The following is a 17,079-nucleotide window of genomic DNA, read 5'->3' as shown; positions in this document are numbered from 1 at the left end:
ACTTTCACAACGATATACATTCTTTCATAGAAATCAAAACAATCATTCTCATCCAAATTTGATTACATATTCTGATAGAACAGAATCCAAGTCAAAACTTTAAACCGGTGACATTACTCTTAAATCTCTACATCTTTCAAAGCTATACTTTGACTTCAAAACTGTGATAGAACATCACTTCTATTCATAAAACTCAGAAAAATATTCTAGAACATCCTATGTATATTGACAACTACAATCTGCATTCAAACCCTTCATGATTCTTAAAAACCTCTCAATTAAGAAACAATCGAGAGGATGATCCAACCACATGTTATCCACAGTCATGTACCTGGAAAACTCCCGAAACCTAAGTAGAAGTTTAACACAAATCCGTGAGCCATTGGCATTGTTATTACCGAAAATAACTTTGCAATCCCTTTCCAAAGTAGTCATTTTTGTCACAGCTCCAGCAAGTCAAATTCGACTTTTCAGTCGAAACAGTCTTATTATAACTTCGATATATACATTACCCTTTCGCCATCGTTACCGGAGAACCTTTTACATTCCACTATATTAACAGTAAACGTATCAACAACTTCATTACCCTTTGACTTAAGCTTCTCCGAAAAATCACTATACTTATTCATTGAAACCCTATCATGTACTCATCTGCATCTTGTAATGGTAGTTGCCATATCAAAAAGCTTGAATCATTATTTCGCAGCAATTCTATGCCAACAGTTATATATATACATATAACGTTTATCTCCTAGACTTACATACTTCGAATGTGAAGTTTCTGAAAAACACCCTAAACTGCGAACTAGTTCTCTGAATTTTGGAAAAATGCTAGTGAAGCAGCAAAAACTGTAAACGACCTTAACAGTCGAGAGTTTGATGATAAAGAGTAGTGTATTGAAAAAGTTCAGAAAATGAGAAAAATTTGGTGTTGAAAAACGGTTGAGCAAACCATGAAGGAGGCTGTGGACAGATCACAAAGACGAAATCTACCTTCAAAGAATCCAAATGATTCAGTGTCTGCTGAAATCATTAGCAAACACCTTACTTCTTATTCTAAACCTTCGCAGACAAATTTCCCGCATCATCCGATGATTCCAGATATTTTAAAATTCTAAAATATCATCGTATCTTTCATTATAAATATCCTCGATATTTCTAAAGATATTTTCATAACCATTCTTATCTGAAATCATTTATCTCCTTGCGTTATTTGTATCACATCATAAAGGAAACTGTTTTAGTTTCTAAATTTTGAAACCTTCGAGTTTAAAGTATGAATGTTTTTGAAGTAGTGTGGGGAACTGAAGCATGAGTTAGTATAATATAATGACACTTGATCAACGTGATTATATTACGGTAAGTCATGCTGAGTTTCTAATGGAATATGACGATTCACAGACCATACCGTCATCATGTGCCATGTTACATAACTCTTTCATTCTATTTAACATCTAAAATTATCAAGAAAACATTTTTTCTTGATGATTCGGTCTTTTCCATGATTTTCTGGTAATTTAACAAGCCAGATCATGCTATTACCAGTTCTTTCTTAGAACGTTAGCAATAATCATTCGAAATTCAAAAATTTCATCTACGAAACTGAGACATCTTAATCGCTTAACTTTAAGTCGGGAAGAAAACAAAAGCATGAAGCTTCAAAATACTAAGGAAAATATAAAGCCCGACGGAAACACACAAATTACAAACCATGTATATCAATACGTATTTCAACGTAAAGACACAGGAGAATTAAAAATACTGTAACCCCAAGGTAATAGTAAAAGTAAATAAAATTCTCCGGTGGTAGATGAAAAAGAAGAACGACAGATATGAAAGTTAGGAGTATATCAAGAATTAGAATAGGATTGAGCATATTAACGGATGCTTTAAAGTATGAATTGAGGGAGGAAGAATAGAAGGTGTGAGCTGTGGAAATAAGGAAACGAAGAGGGTGGATTTATAGTGAAGTATCAGATATAGAAATCGAGACAAATCATCGCATTTAACCAAAGAGGATCCTAATTTCCTTAATTACCGAAGAACCAAATCTTACTACGAAGATTTCCTCTAAATTCCTTGATTTTCGGAAATCAACCGGGACTACGTCACCGGTTAAGACGAACCTCATTTATTCATTTCACTCTTTTGTGATAGCTTCACTTATACTCTTCGCGAAATCAAATTGTCTTATCCATATTACTCAATGATGATAAAACTCTATTTATCAACTCATATTCGTCATGAAAACATTTTTATTGTTAACCATGACGACCTCGATCAAATTTCGGGACGAAATTTCTTTAACGGGTAGGTACTGTGACGACCCGGAAATTTCCGACCAAATTTAAACTTAATCTTTATATGATTTTGACACGATAAGCAAAGTTTGTTAAGTTAAATCTCAAAAATTTTAACTGTGTTCATACATTCATTTAACCTCGACCAAATTCCGACGATTCACGAACCATTATATAAATAGATATGAGTACATGTGTATATATATGTATATATGTTATAACTTGAAAACGTTTACAAAGTATTAGATGTATAATACTTTACATGAACGTATTTGTTTCAGTATATGTTGATATATTTATCGACGGAATTAGAAGATATTATCAAATGATTGAATTATCTGTTACATTGTGATATTATTATAAGTCTTTGTGTTGAGGTCCACTATGATTTAAGAAATCTGTTATTTTTAACAATATTCGGAATAAATGGTAAAGTGATCTACAAGTGAGAACAAAATGTCAAATAACGAGAGTTAGACAAAAGCTAGTGGAGATTCTTGCTTAACCATCAATATGTGCTTACAATATTTTCCTCGTGTCTTTTGATAAATTAATAATTTAGCTATCATGATATTAATGTAAATAATTGGAATAATAAATGGCGTCAAGCTAAACTGTTTCGATAGGTTACATTAAGATGATTTCATACATTTAATTAACCATTGGATTTTATCCTATGCTTCACCAACAAACGGTGAATTTAGAAACTTGAAACCTGTTATGATATATATATATATATATATGATTTTATTTTCTTAAACAAAAATGTTTCTCGGTATAATAGACCTTTACTATTAAGACGTTTTATTTAAATAACGTAAATTGAATATATACATTAGGATATTAATTATTAGAATTAAAAATATAAATAACTCGCAACGTATATTTAAAACATGTTGATGAATATTGAATATACATATGATTTCAAATTAAGTAAGTAAAAGATAGTAACATTTGTTTATTAGTTCGATTAATATTTAAATAAGCTAACTAGAACGTAAAGAAGTTAAAATAAACGCTAGTATCTAGTTAAGTTTTAAAATGAAAACATTATATGATACAATATTTTCTATTATGTAAACGATCTTAAATTATACCATGAACTATAATTTGTATTTGAAAAAAACTAAATATTATATTATTAAATAAATATTTCTAATATATATATATATATATATATATATATATATATATATATATATATATAATTTACTTATTGTAAATTATATATATATATATATATATATATAAGTAAATTGTTATGTTATTACTAATATTATTGTAATTAGTATTATTAATAGTGTCATCAATAATATTATTATTATCATTTTATAATTACTCTTATTCTTATTATTATTATTAATATATTTTTGATAAAATTATTATTAATATTATTATTATTATTATTATTATTATTATTATTATTATTATTATTATTATTATTATTATTATTATTATTGGTATTAGTATTATTTTTAAAAATTAATAACATTCTTAAATTTATTAATAGATTTATATTATTAAGTAATATTACAAAATGTAATACATATATATATACAGATATATATCAGATATATAAATATATAAATAATACGGATACAGTATAAATATATATATATATATATATATAGTATATACTTATATAAATACAGATAATTTGTTTACATATGTATTCAGTTTCAAATCGTTATCATTGTGTTTAATTTGTCTGCTAAATTGATAAACAAGTCGATATCAAATTACGAATAAAATCAAAATTTTGTCAGCAATCGTTATCAATTTTTTTTATTTTTTTCCTGAACAATTATTTTTCTGTCGACCATCAATTTGCTATAAAACCAAAGATTACACTGAGATATTATCACATTCAATTAACATTACATACTCACTCTCAATTATTAATTTTTCCAACTCTAAATTTCGAATTAAATGAAAATTGATGAAGAAAATAGGTAACTGCCCTGTTCTTCAATAATTCTTGTCAAAACTCGAATTCGAGTAAATTTTCAAAATGTAATAATGTGGTTCTGTTAGAAATCGTTCCTTTAAACTATCTGAAAAGTCTTAACTTCCAAATTTTTGTATTGAGTTCGAATTTAAGAGTCAAAGTTATAAATTCAAAAGTCAACCGATTGTTCTTCATGAAAATTCAAATTTGTTTTTGCGTTTTAAGTTAAATTGAAGGTCCATAAAGTTTCCAGTAACCATTTAAAACTTATTTCATTCAGGAATCTAGGTCTAAAACGTTCTTAAAATTTAAATTGAGGTTTGAGTTTCATTAGATGAACAGTGAGCTATTCTTCAGCTTTAAATTTTTATTTTTTTTATTTTTTTTCTTTCACTGATTAATCTTCAAACGTATGTACAAGTTGTTTCTGTTTCAATACCAATGCTAAATCAAAAACGATTTGATGTTAAAACTGATTCCCTGGTCGACTAGTTTTTGGAAGAAGAAGAAGGAGATGAACACATAATAATTCGGGTTAAATATTGTTAGGTAGTGTTATTAGTCAGAAAAACAAAAACGGAGGAACGGTTAAGGTTGTTAGCGGGTGAGCTAGAGGTCGTGGGTTCGAGCCGGGTCTGGGGCAATTCTTTTTAGAAAGGCTTTTTAAAAGGGTATACATTTTTCTTTCATTTCTATTGTTATTATTATTATTATTATTATTATTATTATTATTATTATTATTATTATTATTATTATTATTATTATTATTATTATTATTATTATTATTTTTATCATTAATTATTGTTATTATTATTATGGTAACATAAATATTATGATTAATATTATTATTATTTTTGTTATTGAATAATATCATTAGGTATTATTAGTGTTATTATTAGTATTATTAATATTAATATTGATATAAGTATTATTATGAGTAGGATTATTATTATTATTGTTAGTATGAAAATAATACAAACTATTATCATTAATAATAGTATTAGCATCATTTTTGAATTATTATTATTATTATTAACAAAAGTATTATTATTAAGATTACCATTAGTAATAAGATTGTCATAATTATTATTGTTTTTATTGTTAAGTTAAGTATTATTATAACTATCACACTATAATTTATTATTATCATTAAAATGAGTATTATTATCATAACTATAATTATTATTATTATCATCATTAATATTAATATTAAGATTTTTATTATTATTATCACTAATATGATTATAAGTATTATTATTTATATTATCATGAGTATTATTATTATGTAATTACTAAAATCATTATCATAATTATCATTAACAGTAAAATTAATATTTTATAGTTATTATCATTAATATTATTATTATTATCACTAATAGAATTATTAACATTATTACCTTCATTAGAAATGTTAAGTATTATAAATATTATCATCTTACCATATTTAATATTATTATAATTATTATTTTTTTAACAAACAAATGATATAAATATATATATACAAAATAGATTTAATACATATAACATAATAAAATTAATATTTTTATATACAAAATGAATATATGAAACATATATATATATATATATATATATATATATATATATATATATATATATATATAAATGATATAACTAATAAATTTATATATATATTTATTCGATTATAATTATGTGTGTTAATATATATACAAATGATATAGGTTCGTGAATCCAAGACCAACCCTGCATTGTTCAGTATCGTCGTATGAATATTTTTACTACAAAATATTGTATTGTGAGTTTCATTTGCTCCCTTTTTAAATAATTTTGCAATATATATTTTGGGACTGAAAATACATGCGCTGCTTTTATAACTGTTTTACGAAATAGACACAAGTACTTGAAACTACATTCTATGGTTGAATTATTATACCAGATATCACCCTTGTTAGCTTGGTAGCCTAAGAATTTGGGAACAGACCCCCAAATTGACGCGAATCCTGAAGATAGATCTATGGACTTTGACACGTCCCATCCGGGTTACGGATGCTTTAGTACTTCGATTTTATATACAGATGAGTGTATATGTATATTTGGGGATATTCTAGATGCATTTGTTAATGTCGGTTACCAGGTGTTCACCATATGAATGAATTTTTGCAGATGAGTGTTCCTGCAGTTAACTATGAAAATGAAATCTTGTGGTCTATTAAAACTATGGAATGATTGATTATGATAAACTAATGAACTCACCAACCTTTTGATTGACACTTTTAAGCATGTTTATTCTCAGGTATTAAAGAAACTTTCCGCTGTGCATTTGCTCATTTTAAAGATATTACTTGGAGTCATTCATGGCATATTTCAAAAGACGTTGCATTCGAGTCGTTGAAGTCATCAAGATTATTATTAAGTCATTTATAGTTTGGATATATTGAGAAATGGTATGCATATTGTCAACTATCGTTATAATGAAAGTTGTCTTTTAAAAACGAATGCAATGTTTGTAAAATGTATCATATAGAGGTCAAATACCTTGCAATGTATCATATGTTATTGTATTCGTCCTTATGGATTAGGACGGGTCGCTTCAATTCATTCATAAATTGTCTTGCCCGTGCCATTAAGAGCTGCAGCTATTCTCTCGAATGTGTCTTAACTCCACCGATAGGAACTGCCCACCTATCCAGGTAACCTCACCCGTGAACCACGAACTACACTTACAGACAACCTAAGAAGAAATGGAGTCACACAAGTATAACACTTGTATTTGTAGATTATTTGTATTTAGAAAGGTATCTTGTTGGTTACAAAAATTTATAAATTGTTATATATTTACAAAATTTGGCTGAAAATACATCATAAAAAATAGATGAATACATATACTTAATTAGTTGGTAAACTATCACCTTGCTCTATAAACTTTTTAATAAGTATTTAAGCAAATTAAGATACATGGAACAACATATAAATTTAAATTGATCAAAGAAATTATTATGAACTTAAAATGACCCGGAAAACAAATTGTTTGACTTGAGTGATCTCCATCTCCATACGTATAATTCCAATATTTAAGTACTCTATCTTTTAGGTCATTGACGAATGACGAGTTCAGTTTGTTTTCATTTTAGTGTTAGTGCTTATATTTGTGTTTCAATGTATTTGATTGTAAGCGTGAATTTTGCAATGAATTTTATTATTTGTATGTTGGTTCGGTTTAATCCACTGAGAGCTAGATTGTATGCTAGAGCTCTAATCATTGGTTAGATCATCAGATCTAGTCACACAGATTTACGAGCATGCTGATGTACTTCAATTTGATCCACGAATCCTTATTACGGAGTACTATTATTATCATCATTATCATTATCATTATCATTATATTATTAACCCACACTTACTTTTTGTCATACACCACCAAAATTTAATTTTGGACCATTTTACCCTTTCTCATAATTAATTTAGGGAAAAGGGCTTTGAGTTAGAAAGGGTAAAATAGTCAAAGATTGTAGTTTGGTGGTGTATGGCAAAAAACAAGTGGTGTACGTATCAACTCCCTATCCTAAAACCCACAATGCAAAAACCACAACAGCCCCAAGCCCCTTTCACACTTGGATTTTACATTCCCCCCCTCAACTATAACCAAATTACAAAAATTACACCAAACTTAGGGGGATTAAAACGTAAATTCTCTAAATTAAAATTAAAACATCACCCAAACACTTTGACATCCCGTATCTTCCTCCTCGCTCCGAGTTAAATTTCACCAACCTCACCGTTAAACTCGAAATATTTTTGTGAACAAAACGAGACTAACTACATTCGAAACGGATACTTTTTAAAAAACGCTAAACACAACGACAGCCCATATCTTCCCGCTCGCCGCGAGTTAAATTTTTTCTATAGCAGTGTCATACTCGAAATAATTTTATGAACAAAACGAAAAAAGCCCGTTCGAAATGGACACTTTTTAAAAAACGCTAAACACAACGACATCCCGTATCTTCCTCCTCGCCGCGAGTTAAATTTTTTCGACAGCACCGTTAGACTCGAAATAATTTTATCAGCAACACGAAACTAACTACGTTCGAACCGGATATATTTTAAAAAACACTAAAGACGACGACACCTACAACGACGCTTAACACATGGCTCGTTTTCTCTTCTGTAAATACATAAAGCTACGTTAAATATGAACACGCAGGCCGAACGCCCCCGGCGCATCGCGCGGACTGACCCGGACTAGTTTTTATTATTATATAACTTTTTCTGTATACATATAGTTGTTACAACTATAGTTTTTTTTTTTTTTTAAGCCTCAATAATTGAGACTTGCAAAAAAGTGTACGGTGTTAAAGGCCCAGAATCCCAAACGATGTAATTTTATCAATCTTTATTAAGCCCAGAAATGGACTTTTTTTTGTCAAAAAGAAAAAGTTCTCTTTCTCACTTTTAAAATTTTTAACGGAAAATACAAGTCTTTTTTTTTTTCAGACTCGAACGCACAACTTCAAAGTTAATAAGTCTCCCTGACAACATGCCTGGAATTCTTCGATTTTCTCTCTTTTAATTATACTTCGTTTTACGGAATTGAAAGGCACAAAAATTAAAAACTACTCCCCTCCGTCTCATTACAATAGTTCAGTTTTAACTTTTAAGGTCTTTTTTTCTCAACTTTGACATAAAATAACTTTACTTGTGTTATATATTATTTGATGAAAATTATACTAATGAAGACACATTTAAACATTAATTCATTCATATAAATTCCATCGAATAATATATAACACAAATAAAAATATTTTGAGTTAAATTTTAATACAAAAGACTTTAAAAAATAAAAGTGAACTATTGGAACGAGATAGAAAACATAAAACTAGTCATCCTCACTATTAACTTTATTCCTCACACATGCTTGTATGAATTGTACTTTGCAAATTGATCATAAAAAGTATGTTATTGTCTTGCTTACTAGAAACAATCATGTAAACTGTAAAATAAACTATAACATATACTCGGTATAACCGATTATATTATATTATATTATATTATATTATATTATATTATATTATATTATATTATATTATATTATATTTTACTATACTATACTAGTAAAACAATAATCTAGCTATGTTTTTATTAAGTAACAAGGAGCACACACTTATGAAATAACAAGTTCTAAATACATAACGAAGGAAGAAAAACTAGTATTGCCATAAAAACGCTCCCATCGCGAACTTCCTCTTTTGGTTTACGTCTCCGGAGATTGGAAGGCCGTAAGATTTGAGCAAGCAATCAAGCTTCCACTCGGGCATAGTCTCGTACTCAGCCCGTGTATATCTTGGGTAGTGCAATGGCATCTCAAAATGCCCACAACGATCTTTCGTTTGATGCCCGTTCGGGATCGTTTGAGCTAGAGACCCCATTTCGTTTCTTCTTTTTAATTTTATTGTTTTGTCTAATTAACCAAAGTTGTAAAAGTGTTGGTATTTATAGTCACGAATGTGAAGGGGAAAATGTGATGAGTTGTTAGAAGTAGGTTGTAAAATAAATACGGAGAAAACAATGGATGGCGATGGGTTACAGAATAATGGTGTTTATTGTCTTTGGTCTTGTAAAGTTAACAAGAAGCATTACGTGCCTTTAAATATTTCTCCGTATTTAATTATCTTTCGTATTTACTTACAAATATATGTTACGTAACATTTAAATGCTTGTTAATCATATGTATATTTTCGTAACATTGACAAACGTACATGACCAGACACATATATATACTATAAAAATAAGAATGTATAATTAATATTAATATTAACAACAATAATGATAGAATGAAAATGATAATAAACTATATGTTAGTCAAACGAATTATCCCCGCCACATTTGAAAATCACAAGTGTTAAACCAGAAATAATATAAGTGCGCAATAAATAATTTGATACAAACCATATAGACCTCCGGTTTACTTTTTATAATAATAATAACAATAACAATAAACAACAACAACAACAACAACAACAACAACAACAACAACAACAACAACAATAATGATAATGATAATGATAATGATAATGATGATAATAATAATAATAATAATAATAGTAATAATAATAATAATAATAATAATAATAATAATAATAATAATAACAATAATAATAATAACAATAACAACAACAACAATAATAATAATAATAATAATAATAATAATAATAATAATAATAATAATAATAATAATAATAATAATAATAATAATTATTATTATTATTATTATAAATTATAATTATAATTATAATTATAATAATAATTGTGACAACCCTAACTTGACCAAACTGAATATAATTATATCATAGAGATGAATATGGAAATTTTGTTTAATATTTTAGGAAGGAAAGACATAAATAAAACTTTGAGAACTAGATTCACTAAAATATATAAAGAAATGAGCTATATATGGTACTTTAAAATTGACCTTAGGTTTTGTTCATTTCATAAAGTGTAATTTTAGATCTTGTAAATTTTGTTTCTCTTGTATTTTTTTCTAGCTTTTTGCTAGTTTTTTTTAATAATATTACAGCCATTCGAAAAAAAAAGATCCGTTCAGAAAGTGATTTAAATAAAATTTAGCAATCAAATAAGTTGATCATGAAAAAATTTGAATTAAAAAAGAACTTTTGGCAAAAGATTAACTGTTAATAAATAGGTTTACTATTTTTAATGATTTTTTAGAATTAAAAGTCAAAACTGAATGACCTCTGACCACTTGTTAAAAATGATAAATTTGAATAACTTATACTTAGAATTTGGTAATAAATCTTAATGGTTGGATAGATAACTTAAAAACCTAACTTTTAGAGGTGGATTCATCTGAAAAGGACCAAAATTGAGTAAAATACACTCTGTAGAAGTTATCGTTTTCAAACAGTCCACTTTATAACTAAAACTCGAAGAAACAAAACAGTCTTTACGAACCGAACTTGTAAACTCACATAAATAAGCCATAAACCACACTTTTTATCATTCTTGGTAAAATATAGCCCTGATCTACATTATTGATCTAAGTCCTTTGTCTCAGAATTCATCTACTTGACATCAAAACCGCTACCGAAATCATTAGCATCCGATTTTACATTTGTGAGTTTTATAGCCTCACTTATTACTCGTCTTACAACTATTTTATACTCGGGGTGAGAATACATGCTTAATGTCTTTATAAATTTGTTATACTTGAGTTTCCTAGCCTCATTTTCTTAATTGTTTTACTTAGGTGAGAATACCATGCTCGTTTTGTTTTACATATGGGCGCAATCAGTGGCGGAACTTGAACTCGGATACAGACGGGGCGGTGTAAAAATTTAATAAATTTTTCATTGTCAGCAGGGGTAAACACTAAAAAAAAACCTTATTTTTTTGTAAATTTTTTTTTAGTGTAAATTTTTTTGTTCCGTAAATTTTAGGTGGGGCGGATACCCCCTTTGGGTTCCACTAAGTACCGCCCCTGGGCGCAATTATTTGAACACTTTGTTTTGTTGCATGAGTAGTATGACGTATTGATCGGTGTCGAAGGGCCAACGAAAAATGATCTAATTACACTAACTTAGCTAGGGTAAATAGGATTCGTTCCTCGAGAAGTTGTGGTTAAATGCAAGCAATTCTCAGGAGTTGGTTTTTAGTGATGAACTCAGATTAACTAAAGTAACGACTATTTTAACGATTACTAAGCAAAACGCAAACTTAAATAATTAAGAACTAGAAGCATAAACAATAAACTAAATCAAGAAGTTGTAAACAGTTGGATTAAAAGCCTTTATCCCTTCACAATCTCAATTAAGCATGTACTAGTCCAAACAAGTCTTGTGTTGTCAAATATTGATCAAATCTCATAGATAAGAATTCTTAGGTTCGTTAATTACAATTATCTTAGGCTTGAACTATGTGGTCTAAATGTAAGGATCGTATAGCCCAAACACAATGTCCTGCAATATAAGCCAAAGAGTCCATCATTTTCTAAAACCAATTGATGATAGAATGACTTTCCCTTAGACTTATATACATACATTTGTTTTGTCCCATGACTGATGTGGGACTTTGGTTTGCACCCTTACAAACCTCCCCTCAGACCCAAGTCCATCTGGGCCTCCCCTCAAACGATAGTCCGGATCCAGGCGGTGGCTTCCAGGATCAACTCATCGTGCCAGGGTCCCCTCGAACGATAGCTGGGTCCACTCATCGCTGCATACAACCGAGGGTGCGCCACGTCACTGCGTGCGCTCAGGGGTGCGCCCACTGCGCTGTCCACCACATCGGGGCTATAGCCTAGCTCTGATACCATCTGTAAGGATCGTATAGCCCAAACACAATGTCCTGCAATTAGGGGTGGTCAGTATTTGGTTTGAAACCGTTTAACCCGAAAACCAAACCGAAACCAAACCGGAAAAAAACCAAACCGAAATTAATAAACGGTTTTTGGATCGAGCGAAACCGAAACCGAATTTGAATTCGGTTTTCGGTTCGGTTTTCGGTTTTGAAAATACTGAATTCGGTTAAACCGAAAACCGAATTCAAAACCGAATTTAAAATACTAATATAATATAATTAAAAATAAATTTAATGTAAATATTATTTAGTTTTGTAAATGTTGATATTTTGGTTTATCCCGCCCAGTTCTTCCCGCCCATCACCTCACTCAGCCCATACTTTTGGCCCAAATAATTTAAACTTGATTAAAAACATATATCCTAAAATTAAATACAAAAAAATCGTACGATCTTTTTTACTTGCCCTAATTTTTCTCGCAGTTTTATTTCCCTCAAACAGTCAAACCCTAATCCTCTCCACTATTTCTTAACAATCTCTAAATCTTCAAAGGTTAGTTCTCGATCTAATTCTATATGTGATTCTAGTTTCTAACATTGTTATTGTTATTATTGTTATGGTTTATACTTTATATACATGCTTTTATGTAAAGTCATTGATGTCGATTATAGGTTATATAGATGTAAATTATAAAATCAAAAATTGAACATTGTTGTGAACATGAAGAACTTGTTTTATCACTTTATTTGTTGAATATCAGATTTTATGTATTTTTGGTGGATAGTAATTATATATATTATATAAATATAAATATATTATATAATATTGTTACGTTAAAAGATTTTTTTAGTTTATGTTTGTTTGTTAATCCCAACTCATATTTTGTGTTGCAATTTGTAATTTGTAATTTTTTAGTTTATCCCGATTCATTTTTTGTTAATCCCGATTCATAGTTTTTCGTTGGAGTTTTTTTTTAGTTTATGTTTTCATGTTTGTTTGTTAAAGAATATTATTAAATCTTGAATGTTATCGTGTATAGCAACTTGGTATTTGTGTTGTAACTTATAGTTTGTACAGCATTTTTCAACACTAATCATTTAATCACATGATTTGTTAATATTTTTAGGAAAATTGACTTATTTTTAATATTTTTAGGAAATGTCAGCTGCGGATGTAGAACAAAACACAGACGAAGATATGTTAGGATCAACGACAAGTAATGTGACATCTAAAAAGATAGGTGGTAAACGTAAAAAGTATAAAGAAAGATCGAAAGTATGGCTTCACTTTACAAAATATAATGACGAACATGGTAATGGTAGAGCTCGATGCAATTATTGTACAAAAAACTTTGTTGGCACTTCAGATGCAGGAACATCTACTTTATCAGCTCATTTGAGGAGATGTCTGAACAATCCGGACAAAGATGAAGATGATCAATCACATTTGTCAGTTAATACAACTACGGATGCTGAAACTGGTGCGAGTAAAATGAGTCTTGGGAATTGGAGGTTTGATCAGCAAAAATGTAGAAAGTCAATTGCTGAGATGATAATCATTGATGAATTACCTTTCAAGTTTGTGGAAAAAGAAAGCTTTAGAAAATGCATGAAGACTTGCCAACCAAACCTTATTATTCCATCACGATCCACAATTAAAAGGGATTGCGTTGAGTTGTACCTTGATGAAAAGGCTAAACTGAAAGATCTTTTAAAAAAAACCACTCTTAGGATTTGCTTGACAACCGACTCATGGACATCAGTGCAAAGAATGAATTACATGTGTCTCACGGCACATTATATTGACAATGACTGGAAATTGCAAAAAAAGGTTATCAACTTTTGTAAAATCACTAGCCACAGAGGAGTAGATATTGGAAAAGCCGTGGAGAATTGTTTGATTGGGTGGGATCTCAATAACATTATGACAGTTACGGTTGATAATGCTAGTAGCAATGGTACCGCGTTAGAGTATTTGAAGAGCAAATTTAAGAAATGGGGTGATAGTTGTATTCTTGAAGGAGAATGGTCTCATGTAAGATGTATGGCACATATTATGAATTTGATAGTACAAGATGGGCTCAAAGACTTGGAAGGTTCAATTGATCGAATTAGGGGGGCTGTTCGATGGGTTAGATTGTCAACATTAAGGGGTAAAAAGTTTGAAGATTTTGCTATCTTGGAAGGGATCAAGTGTGGAAAGTGTTTATGCTTAGACGTTCCAACACGCTGGAACTCGACTTACTTAATGTTGAGTGTAGCAGTTGAGTATAGAAATGTGTTTGATAAGTTTGCCGAAGAGGATTGTGTTTATTTGCGTGAACTTCAAGCAGGGGGAGCAGCTGGGGTACCCGAAGCAACTGATTGGGATAATGCAAAGAGGTTGATGGGTTTTCTTCGCCACTTCTACGAACTCACTCTTAGAGTTTCAGGTTCTTATTAACTCAAACTTATTGATATAATTAGATCATGCATTATTTCATTGAGTAGAATAATTATATATATTATCATATCATTGATGTTAAGTTATGAGTAAAAGTTGAACACGCCAACTGTTGGTAGAATAAGAATATATAAAATATATATATATATATATATATATATATATATATATATATATATATATATATATATATAAATAATATAATTTGTGTTTCTTTAATAACAAATAATAGCTCAAGTGTCAACAACCTTTACTCGTTTAGAATTCTGCACATGTTTAGTGAATTTGCCTTGTTCTACAATAAAGTTATTAAATTAAAATTCTGCACTGTTTTATTGTATAAGTTTGCACTGTTTTATATTAAAATTTTGCACTATTTCAGGTACAAAGTACATTACTTCGAACACGTATTTGGATTCAATTAGTGTCATCAATACTATTTTGAAGGAAAGTGCTCAAAACAACGACAAAGATTTAAAAGCCATGGCAATGGTAATGATGGAGAAGTTCAAGAAGTATTGGGGTAATATCAAAAACTTTAACTTACTGCTATTTGTTGCTTCTGTTTTCTATCCAAGGGATAAATTGACTTATCTTAAAGTTACACTCGAAGATATGTATGGATCTGTTATGGGCAGAACTGTTGGAGTTGATTGTGAAAAATTGTTACATGAGCTTTTCTATGAGTATAAAAGAATTTACTCAAAACCACATGTGAGGAATGTGAGTACAAACTCCCATGATATGAATGAGGCTACTTTTGTTTGCAAAGGGTTTGAAGATAATAATTTGCTTGGTAGTTGTGATGATACACTTAGACGTCTCAGACAAAAGAACAAAGCTGAGGCTAAAAGGAAAAAGGTAGAATCAGGGGTCACAAAAGATTCTAAATCTGAATTGGATAGGTATTTAGAAGAGGAGATTGAAGGAGATGATGAATATTTCGAGAGTGACGAATTTACTGTTTTGGGATGGTGGAAGAAAAGAGGTCCAGCTTTTCCTATATTGTCTCTACTTGTTCGTGATATTTTAGCGATACCCATTTCTACAGTTGCATCCGAGTCTACTTTTAGTACCGGGGGTAGAGTTCTCGACACATTTAGGAGTTCTTTAGCTCCTGAAACTGTTGAGGCGTTAATATGTTGTCAAGATTGGATCCGCTCAAGTGATGTTCCTGTTGACGTGGAAGAACTCATTGGAGACCTTGAAAAATTTGAAGAAGGTAAGTTCATTTCTCTTTATTCTTTCTATTTGCACTAATATTAATATTATTTGAATCATGATAAGACAATCTGTATATTGGCTATGTTCTGTCATATGTTGGGTTATTATTATTTATTAACCATTTTCAATATACTTTAACTTTAACTGTGTGTATTTATGTATAGATTTGTAGAAGTTGCAAAAGAATAGGTGATGACTTGAAGACTTGAAGTTGGAAGTATTTTGAACTTTGAAGACGATAGTTTATGACTTGAAGATTCATAGTTATAAAGACTAAACTTATTAGCTATTGTATGTAGTAGAAACATTATTATTTTGGTGAATTGGTTTGGGTTGCACTAAAAATTCCACTTATTAGTTCTTAATGTATGTATTTTGAATGATATAATCATCTTTGTATGCTATTTGTTACATTTTGTTAAATTTCATATTTTTCCAGGATTTTCGGTTTTAACCGAAACCGAACCGAATCCGAATTCGGTTTTCGGTTTCGGTTTCGGTTCGGTTTTACTTTTGAATTCGGTGTTCGGTTCGGTTTTCGGTTTTGCTCAAAAAAAATTCAAAACCGAATACACCGAACCGAATAAACCGAAGAAACCGAAAACCGAACCGATGAACACCCCTACCTGCAATATAAGCCCAAGAGTTCATCCTTTTCTAAAACCAATTGGTGATAGAATGACTTTCCCTTAGACTTATATACATACATTTGTTTTGTCCCATGACCGATGTGGGACTTTGGTTTGCACCCTTACACTAAACACTTTGTCTCTTTTCCTAGACTAATAACACTACTTTGGATCAAGTACACAATGTGAGATCACAATAATTCAACTTGTAATAATCAATAATCGAAAAACTTGCATTAATCAA

This window comes from Rutidosis leptorrhynchoides, chromosome 6 (genome assembly GCF_046630445.1).
Source record: "Rutidosis leptorrhynchoides isolate AG116_Rl617_1_P2 chromosome 6, CSIRO_AGI_Rlap_v1, whole genome shotgun sequence".
Lineage (NCBI taxonomy): Eukaryota > Viridiplantae > Streptophyta > Magnoliopsida > Asterales > Asteraceae > Rutidosis > Rutidosis leptorrhynchoides.
This window is presented reverse-complemented; position numbering follows the sequence as displayed.